General features: G+C 40.7%; 1 pseudogene; it reads left to right on the forward strand.

The window, feature by feature from the left end:
• Nucleotides 1–10,017: 10,017 nt before the first annotated feature.
• On the forward strand, nucleotides 10,018–10,615 carry LOC146860856 (GTPase KRas pseudogene; annotated as a pseudogene).
• The last annotated feature ends 387 nt before the right edge of the window (nucleotides 10,616–11,002 follow it).

The raw sequence follows: 11,002 nt of genomic DNA on the forward strand, positions 1-11,002 counted from the left end.
ATCTGGGGCAGTGTCAAAAAGCCATGGATGTTGCTGGGAACGCCCCCAGCAACACTGATGGAACACCCCTTTCACGCAGTTCTCTACGTGAAAGAGGCACATATTTTCTTTTTTTTAAGTTCAGGAAAAGGTTTATTGAAAGGATTAATATGATCATAAAAACAGTACTTCATATATGCAGTTATTTGTTAATACATAAATACATGAAGGTGTAATAAAGAACAATAATGATATATAATAACCATTAAAATAGTAAAAGGATAATATAGAAGATGATATGAATACAAGCCAAGGTTCACAGAAATCGTAAATAACAGTACATGTCAAAAATACACAATTAACTAAAAATAAAAATATATATATTATAGAAAATTATAAATTAAATATATATAAATAAACAATAGGAGGTCAAGGAGGCATGGTAACTTCTTGTTGTGAGGGAGCAGGTAAAGAAGTTTTCTTCACGGTATCATCTAGAAATTGTGTGAGTGGGCCCCAAAGGTGAGAACGTTTAGTAGCAAGAGAGATAGGATGAACGAGTGCTGTATTGAGGCGATGATTGTGACATACAGCATACCACCAAGCTAAATTGGACAATTTAGAGGAATCTTTTCAGTTTTTTTTATATTTGCTGAAAAGCTACAGCTGTTAACAAATTAATAAGTGGTAACTGGGATTGACTTGTTTTCCAGTCCGGTGTTAAACTACCTAGGAAAATGTTTGTAGGGGAGAGTGGAATTGTGGTGTGAAATATAGTGTTGATTTGGTGCCAGACCTGTTTCCAGAATATAAAAACATGTGGACAGGTGAAAACCATATGATGGAGATCAGCGTGAACCTGGGAACATGTCCAGCAAGTGTTGAGTTTTGTGGTGTGTGTTTTATGTAGGTATGTGGGGGTAAGAAACAATCTGTTGTAAATAAAGAAGAGTGTTTGTGTTGTGCTGGCCACTCTGGATGATTTCCTAAGTTTCATCCAAATTCTGTTCCAAAAAGAGATAGGCCAATTTGTTCCCAGATCGGATTCCCATGAGAGTTCCACTTTGGTTTTGTCTCGGATCTCAGGAGGTACCATTAAACGGGAATAAATGGTGGACGCTTTGGGGTTTATGTGCAAAAGGTTATGCCATGGGAAAGGGGGTGAGAGGGTGAGGAAGGTGAAGATTCGAGTTTAGCATAAGTATCAAGTATTGCTTTCTGCAAGGTCAAAAATGTAGGTTTAAAGGAAGAAGGCAAATGATAAAGAGTTTGTAATTGCGTAAATTGAATGGGTGCGCCCTGATCTAAAAATTGATGAACCCAGAGTAGACCTTTATTTCTCCAAGCCTTCCAAAATATAGGTTTCCTATTAAAAAGGATTTGTTTATAGTGCCAAATTGTGGAATTGAGAAAAGTGTCTAAATTATGTACTACTAAGTGGGGTGCAGTGAATAGTAGTTTACAGGATTGCTTAATTATGGGAGTAGAGAGCTTTTGTGGTTTGCGAGTAAAGGAGAGATATTCCTGAAATGAGAAGGGAGCTAAAAATGAGGTCTCAAGATCCACCCAGAGAGGTTTATCTTCAGATTGATTAGTGATCCAATTCGATAGTTGTCGTAACTGAAAGGCTTTGTGATAATTGGAGAAATGGGGGAAATTGACACCGCCTTCAGATTTTGGTCTTGTTAATTTCTGTAACGCCATTCTTGGTTTTTTAGCATTCCATAAAAAAGAAGTCGAAATAGAATTAATCTTTTGAAAGAATTTAGATGGAATGGAAAGTGGAATGTTAGAAAGGATATACAAAACTATCGGAGTCAACATCATTTTGATTGTGCCCAGACGACCCCACCAAGAAAGATGAAGGGGATGCCATTTTGCGACCAAAGTTTTAAGCTTGGCAGAACATTTATCTATGTTTAAAGAGATAGATAAATTATTAGAACCAGATACCAAGATATTTTATATGTTTAGGGCTCCAAGATCTTAAAATCATGCTTAAAGGTGTATTTGGTTAAGGGTAGTATCTCACATTTTCCTCTATTCAGTTTATAGCCAGATACCAATCCATAGGCCTCCACCTCTCCCATGAAAGCTGTAAGTGAAGATTGTGGTTTGGAGAGAAAAACTAAAATATCGTCAGCATATGCTGCCAGCTTAATTTGTTGAGGATCCGAGACAAAACCTGTGATTGAGTTATTCTGGCATATTCTTGAGAGAAAGGGTTCTAAGGCCAAATTGAAAAGAAAAGGGGACAAGGGGCATACTCCTCGTTTAAGATTAAAGTAGGGGGAGATGAGGCCATCGGTAGATATGGCGGCCTTGGGCTCAGAGTAAAGTAGGGCTATTAAAGAAATGTTTTTCGGTCCAAACCCAAACCACTTGAGAGCGTGGAAGATAAAAGGCCAATAAACCCTATCAAAGGCCTTTTCTGCATCTAACGCAATTGCCACCAAGGAGTCCGGATAAGGTGATGATTTAGATAAAATGTCAAAGAATAAGCGTGTATTGTCAGTGATGTTGTGACCTTTGACAAAACCTGATTGCTCTTTTTCAAGCAGCATGGGAAGATGTGTTTCTAATCTTAGGGCTAGAGCTTTTGAGAACATTTTATAATCTACGTTAACTAAGGATATAGGTGTATAATTCTTACAGTAACGTAAATCCTTATCAGCCTTTGGTATTAGACAGATCAAGGCATCGGAAAAAGAGCCAGTGGAATTACGGGGAGCGATAGAGGAAGAAAGAAGAGTGTGTAAGTGTGGGAGTAATAGATTAACGAAATGTAAATAAAATTCCACTGTGAAGCCATCTGTGCCTGGGGCCTTGTCTTTTTAAAGAGTTTTTAAAGCATTTAACAATTCTGTTTGTGTAGGTTCAGCTTCCAAAGAAGCTAAATCTAATTAGGGATTAATATGTTTTTGAATTGTGGAGAAATATTGGGATATGTCTGTATCTGAGGGTGTGTTTTCTGGTGTGTAAAGGGATTGATAGAAATGTACAAATTCTTGGAGTATTTCGGTGCTTGGCTATCATCTATAATGGAATCAATATGAAGTTTCTGTTGTTTAATCTTTAGATAATTGGCTAGAAGTTGGCCTGATTTATTTTGGCCACCATAATACTTCGCTGAGGATTTCAGTAAGTATAGGGAGACTTGTTCGGTAGTGGATTCGTTAAAAGAGATTTTTTTGCATTGATGAGATCTTTAAGAGAGTCCTTCGACTTGGAGGTGTGGAAGGAGTGCTCAAGTTTTTTCATCTTAGCAAGAAGTGTGTTATATAATATGCGGGAAACTTTTCATTTATTTGACACAAATCTAATGATGAAATCCCGAGCGGTGGCCTTAAAGGCGTCCCACACTGTGTGAAAGGAGATATCATTTGTTAAATTAATGTGAAAAAACTCTTGAGCGAAAGAGGTAAATGATGAATTGGAATTAGGGTCAAAGAGTAAGGAATTATTGAAACGCCATTTTTTTGGCAATGTGGATTGATTTAAAATGTCTAATTGAATTGAAACAGGTGCATGATCCGAAATGAGTATAGGGCCTATGTCAGAAGAACGTAAGTATTGGGAAATGTTGCGTGAAATAAAAATATGGTCTAATCGAGATTGTGTTTGATGTGGAGAGGAAAAAAAGGAGTATTCTCTTGTGGATGGGTCGCAGAGGCGCCATGAGTCTAATAAGTTACTTTGTTGAATAGTTTGTGTGAAAACTTTGTGTGGCGTGTTTGGGATAAAGGGGGATTTAGAATTTCTTTCAATAAACGGGTCCATCACTTGGTTGCAGTCTCCTGCAAGAATAAAGTTTTCTGATGGGTACTTGAGCAATAACTGAGATATACAAGACCAAAACGTGGCATCACCGCTAGTAGGGGCATAAAAGTTAAGCAAAGACAGAGGGGTCTTCCGTTGTAGGAGGTTATTGAGAATCCACCTACCCTCTTTGTCGGATTCTTGAGATACAAGCTTGGCATTCAATACTTTGTGACAAAGAGTTAAAACCCCATTCTTTTTGCCATCTCCTGGTGAGAAAAAGATTTCACCAACCCAATTTCTTTTGAGTTTTAGTGATTCGCCTTCGGTGAGAAGTGATTCTTGCAGTAACGCAATATTAACATCTAATTTGGAGAGGTGAGATAAGACTCTGTCGCTTAATGCGAGAGTTCAAGCCTCTGACGTTCCATGTGACAATTTTCAAAAACATGTGTGAGATGAAAGTAATAAAAACATAAGTGAACCAATAAAATCTCGAAAATTGTGAACAATAGTACATGTAAAAAAGTAAACAATAAGAACTATAAAAAACATTAAAGTAAACCTTATATTAGGTACGAAGATATTAAACGTTAAAACCAATTGAGAGAAGCTGAAAAGGTGGGAAAGATGAATAAAAGGAAGAAGCAAGATTGGATAAAGAGGCAAATGATAGAAACATGTATGATAAGAAGAAAGAAGAGGGAAAAAGGAAAAGGGGTGAGAGCTGTAAGGAAGAATATAAGAAAAAGGATCATATCCACAAAGAAGTCAAAACAATGGAAGGAAGGGGGGGAGACCACATGGAACGATGACGTACCCAGACTCCATGAGGTAAGGCGGGGAAGACTTTGGGATGTAAACAACATTCAAAACTAAAAGGTCAAGCACATGAGGTTAGGTCCTGTGTAAAAAGAAGCAAAAAATGGTTAATACAAGATGGAATATGTCACGACACATTATGACATCAGACATTATGAGGTTATAATCTGAAATGGAAGATAATGAGAACAAACAGACCATTATACCATGACAAAATCCATTCTAGAATTCTGTAAGTAAAACAAAATACTGAAAAGCTAAACCCTATTCCAATATATAACAGAAGAAGAGCTATTTAGAGATTAATGAGATCAAACAAACCATTATACCATGGCAAAAGGTATACTAAACTTCTGTAGTTAAAACAGCACACTGAGGATTTAATCCCTATTCAAATATATTCAGGAAGAAAAACTATTTAAAGCGAGTGCTGGAAATGTCCATCTTTTCTGGGCATTGTGCATTGAGGAAACTCTTCAGCTTTGTTGGGTCCTCATAAGTCGTGGTGTTATTGTTGAGAGTGACTTTAAACAAGCAAGGATGAAGCAATCCGAAACGAGCTCCAATTGAACGCAACGCTGGACGCATATCGAGGAATTCTTTGCGTCTATCTGCTGTGGATTTGGCATAGTCTTGCGAGAAGAATAGTTGATGACCTGAAAATGAAATATGCTTCAGAAGCCTAACTGCAGAAAGCACTTTGAGGAGGTCTGTATACTCAAGGAATTACAATATAACTCCTCTTGGTCTTTTCGTGCTTGAGGGTGTTGAATGCAGTGGGCCCAGTCTATGAGCATGTTGTATATTGAGAGTAGTGCCCTCGGGTAGATTTAGTACTGTCGGTAGAAATGTTTGAAAGAAGGAGATGGGATCCGATCCCTCCGTGCCTTCCGATAATCCATAAATGCGAAGGTTGTTGCGTCTGTTTAAATTTTCAAGGTTTTCAACCTGTTTTTGCAAGGATGTAATCTGGGAATGAAAGATGTATACTTTGTTGTAACATGCACTGAGAGTTTCAACAATATGCTCAACCTTGGTGACGCTTTCTTCCAATTTTTCCCATCCATCGGTTAAGATTTGTATTTTAGAATTTGTCTCTTCAACAAATGGCCGCAGAGCTCGAATTTCCTCCAGAAGGAGATCCATGGAGACAGACGAAGAAGGCTTCGGTGGAGAGGGTGGATTTTGTGTAAGGCGTTTAGTTGTTATTTTAGTAAGAGAAGAGGAGCCATTAGTCGTATTTGAAGAAGCAGCTGTTTTGGGCGTCAATGTTTGGGAGTCCTCCATTTTAATGAAGTTCACACGTGACTTTGGATGAACAATAAATCTACGATGTGAAGATATTTGCAATGAAGATACTTTTTTTTAACCTACCCATGCAATGGGAAGAGTTAAAACCTATACAGAAAAGGTTATGTAAAACTGCAAGGTATAACGTACGTGCGCAATTCCACCTAATAATAGTGGGCAAGGAATTTGCGTACATTTGGCGCATGACAGAATATCAAAATATACATTTACCAATAAGCATGAAGTGAAATATAAAAGTGATATCTGTATGCTTAAATGGAATAGAATATATGTATGAAATGTAAGACACCACAATATATTACAAGAGTGTGTCTATGCCCAAGCAAACCATACCACATGCTTAGCTTAATACCATATCCAAGAGAGCCACTTTAAATAAAGAATCTCGTGGTACACTCATATAACATTGTAGGTTCTGAGAGAATCACAGCTAAGAAATGCAGATATTTGCACATATTAGCAACACAGGAACAAGGTTGCTGAAATGCCCATCTAAAGCCTGTTAATACAAGCGCATCGGAATAATGTCCAAATTCACTTTTCTACATGACTTCTAGTGTGAAACATCCATAATCAGTGAACCGGGGTCAGTAAATGAATAAAACATTGCTCCTTTTTGAAGAAATTCAGAGTGCGATGGAAATAATCTCCTCAGTGTGCAGACTGCTTTGAAGCCACAGTTCTCATTCAGTTAGTCAGGAAGTGATATGTTTCACAGAAGGGGCATTGCAAGGCAAAGTGAGGCAATAAATCACTGCAGAGTTTAACTTTAGAGTTCTTCTCATGTTAGTTCAATTTGTTAACCTCCATAAATCTATGCTGCCAGTGAAAATGCAAACTGAAAGGACACCGTCTCTCCCAGCGCGCGAGCGGCGGTTAAGCAGCTGTCACAGATACCTCAGCTGTGAGCAGAAAGGTTAATAAAAGGTCAAAGCTTGCCAGAAAAAAGACGAAAATACTTCCATTTAGAGGCTCTTACATTCCGACCTTAAATGCAGTGTTGCAGACTTTCAAGACTCGGGTGAAGCCAGAAAATCCCTCAGAAAGCCCGTCACCTCAAGCGAGTCACAGGAATGCTTCTTCCACGGGCTCAAGCCACGCCCCCCCAAGAGGCACATATTTATAAGGCCATAAAAAGCCTCATAATGAGGCTTTACATGGCCTTATAAATATGCCAGTGGCACATTGCACCACGAAACGTCAAAAAAGTGACCTAAGTGATTATCTTATGTAAGAATTTGGGGATGTTACCATATGCAGCCATAAGGCGTACACAAATGAAATTGAATTCAATTATTTTCTCTGGTGGTGGCCAATGGAGCTGTCTCAAGTAGTCGGATGCAGGAGTCCACTTAGGGAAGCCTAAAAGAGATCTAGCAGCCAGGTTTTGGATTAACTGAAGTGTCTGTAGCCTCTATTTAGGTAATACCAAATAGAGAGCATCTTAGTCCAAACGTGAACCAGTTGTGGCACATATAACTGGGAAGCCATAGTTGGGAAGTAACAAGGGCAGGGTTTTTGTTAATCCTTTCAGGTGTAGGAAACAGGTGATAGTTTGGCTATTTGAGCGGAACAGTCTAACTTGTTATCAAAGATCAAGAAGAGAGGGGTAGTCGGTCAAGCTAATGGCCAGCAGTCACTAGAGCAGCTAGCCTTCTGGGACAGACAGCCATAAATAATCAGTCTTGTCTGAGTTTAGCTTAAGAAAATACCCCCTCGTCCATTGTGTGATCGAAGAAAGTTGGCCTGATTCAAGACACATGTTCAATCCAGTCTGAGGATGGTTTATGTGTCATCCGCATACCACATGGCTTCAATTTTAAAAGATCTTACTAGCTTGATGAGAGGAGCCACATAGATTTCAATCCATGGGGGGCTCAAAGGTGAGCCTTTGTGGAACTCTCTGCGTTGAGTCCCATCTTTACTTTAAACTGTGTACGAGAAAACTACACTGCTCCCTTGTACAGCTCATCAGTCGACTTTGAGGATGGAATGTCCTTCAGGTCCCAGATTACCCTTTAGGGACAATGTAAAACCCTATAGGAAAACAGCAATAAGTAATCATGAAATATTTTTGACGCAGTTCTCAGTGAAAACTTAAAATATTATGCCAATAAATCAAACAGTATAAGTTGCAACAAAAACTTCATGGCCTGTGTGCAGAGGTATTTTTATTGGGAAATATTTAAATAAAGAAGATTTCAACAATGTCAAGTCAGTTCTCCAGGACCTGCACAACTCCAGGGCAGGTAGGCAATCTCTGGACAAGTATTGCTTTTGGCCCGGAAGATTCAGAAACCAGATACTACTTGCTGCTCACTGAATGTGAAAGGCCTGCTTTTTAGGCTTTGACTCTCTTGTGGTAGTAGGGTCAAACAGTCAAGACTTATTCTTGGATTTTGGTGTAGGGGCACAAGGTGTAGCTCATGTAGCACAGACATTAGGCACAAGCGGCATCGGATTGGCAGGGCAGGCAATCGGTCTTGCCCGAGGGGCCTGAGGTTAAGGCCAGCCAGTGGGCTGTGTTTTTGATAAAATCACATTTGCCTGGGCAGGCTTGGCCACTGGCGCTTGATCCTAAAGGCTGCTGCAGCTTTAGAGGGAAGATCGGAGCTCATTATAACTAAGTGCAGAATCTGCAGCGTAACAAAAGTTGAGGGGGCCCTCCTGCAAGGGACAAAGAGAGGCCCCCACTCCGGATTTAATCCGGAGGTCTCAGGCCTGAATACTGTGCTGAAGGTGCCCCCTGCAGCTCGGCCACCCCCCGCACCACGGGGCTGCGGGGTCCTGTGTTCCACCACTTGGACAGATAATGGCTGGCTTGTTGTCTTGTGCTGTAGAACAATGGGCCAAACTGAGCAGGCACAGCATGTGGTGGGTCCCCTCCTGTCCCGAGTCTCTCAGCATGACAGTGAGGCCACTGGGAGTGGATGTGCTTTTTTTGAGTGTCACAGCCAGCAATAATGTTGCCTGGGGTGAAAGGGGCTGTGCAGGATGACAGATTACGCGTGGTGGCCATCTAAGAGGCTTTACTTTTGTCACCAGCAGCATACAGATGAGCCAAAGGTGCCCGCTGCCACCTTGTCATCTTTAAAAATGGGAGGGGACTCCTGTTCACCACGGAACAAAAATAAAAAACAATGCAAACAACCAAAATTAGCATAAAGAAAAATGCTTTTGTCAACGGAAAACAATTGTTAATGAACATTACTGTGAAAAAAGTTCATTCTGGCTCAAAATGACAACGGGAAGGAAGAATAGACATGGCAGGAGAGTAACAAAATGGATTGAGCGAGGAGAGTGATGTAGAGCATGAGAAATGTGAGGCAATAGAGGGAGGAAGAATTACAAAAATAATGGAAAAGGAAATCAAGGGAGGAAGAAAGGGAGGGTAAAGGAGAGAGGATAAGAATGCTAGAGATGAAGACAGATGGGGGAGAGAGGGGGAAGAGATTAGGGATAAGAAGTGTGTAGTAATAAGGTCCACGCAGGAAGGATGAAATTCAGGAAGCTTTATTGAAGATAGTTATATGTAGATAGTTCCAGAACAGCAGGTAGTTGAGTTCTGTAGAGCAGCCCCACCAGGAGCAGCCTGCATGCTGTTCAGCCCATTCTCAACTGTCACTTCCAGCCTCACAGGCACTCAACATTCCAATTGCATCATCACTCCAACAGTCCGTGCAGCACACACACAAACACACTGGCTGAGCAGGGTATGTAAAAGGCAGAACAAGAACATGAGAGGGATACTACAAAGTGATGGAAGATAGTGGAGAGAATGGCAGAAGTGGTTAAAGTTGGAATGGAAAAGTGGAGAAGAGGGAGACAGAAATGTGGTAGAGGGTGGGCTGTAATGGCCAGAACTGCCAACTTTGGATCTTGAGAACCAGGTTTGAGTCTCGGCGTCAGTTCAACATCCGGTCAGTGTGAGCAAATCCCTTAATGTTTCCGCACCCCAAAAAAAGTGAATGTGTCCATGTAAAGCGCTTCAATACCTGTGGGTAGTGTTTGTGATATTACCCGGAGGGATCCGTGAATGCTGCAGGCTTGAGGCTCCTAGCGGCGGACAGCAGTAACCACAGAGTTTGCCCCCTCCGTCACATACACATGGGACCTTCTGGGGCTCCATAAGAAAAGAGAGGAGCGGCCCATTTGGCTGGTGCAGACGGTTGTTTGGGAATGACTGAATACAAGCTGGTGGTGGTTGGCGCAGGAGGCTGGGAAAAAGTGCACTGACTATTCAGCTCATGCAGAATCACTTTGTAGATGAGTATGATCCCACCATAGAGGACTCCTACAGAAAGCAGGTCGTGATTGATGGAGAGACTTCCCTCCTGAACATCTTGGATATTGCAGGTCAAGAAGAGTACAGTGCCATGAGCGACCAGTACATGCGTACAGGAGAGGGGCTTCTTATGTGTATTTGCCATCAATAACTCCAAGTCTTTTGAAGATGTCCATCACTACAGGGAGCAGATCAATCGAGTCAAGGACTCTGATGATGTCCCAATAGTATTAATGGGCAACAAATGTGACCTGCCCTCAAGGGCTGTCGATACAAAACAGGCACAGGAGTTGGCAAAGAGCTATGAAATTCCCTTAATTGAGACCTCTGCCAAAACAAGACAAGGAGTTGAAGATGCTTTTTATACACTGGTCTGAGAGATCCATAAACACAAAGAAAAGGCCAACAATGGAAAAAAAGAAGAAGACATCCTCCAAGAGAAAGTGTATCCTACTATGAGACAAGTGGAGTTGGTCATACAGACCCCATTACTCGAATCCACCAAGAGCCTGTTTTTCCTGGCATTCGTCTTAACAGCAAATGTGGAATTCTAAAACGCAGGCAAATTGATTCCCGCAGAACAGACTTTTCCTTTTTATTTCCGGAAACTGAGTAATTGAATGAACAGGGGAAAAAAACTCAAATCCAAAGGCAGACTCCACACATAGCCTAAAATAAACTTGCCACGTATGTTGTAATGGGAAGCCTAAAAAGATTTTAATAACACGAAGATGCTTCTTGGACATTTTGAAACCTCGATTTTTATCTTCTTTCCTGCTCTTTTTTCTTTGAACTGTTGCTTTGTTTTCCTTCTTAGCAGGTAGAAAGGAACATTTTTACAGGTGT

This window comes from Triturus cristatus, chromosome 3_1, assembly GCF_964204655.1.
Source record: "Triturus cristatus chromosome 3_1, aTriCri1.1, whole genome shotgun sequence".
NCBI lineage: Eukaryota > Metazoa > Chordata > Amphibia > Caudata > Salamandridae > Triturus > Triturus cristatus.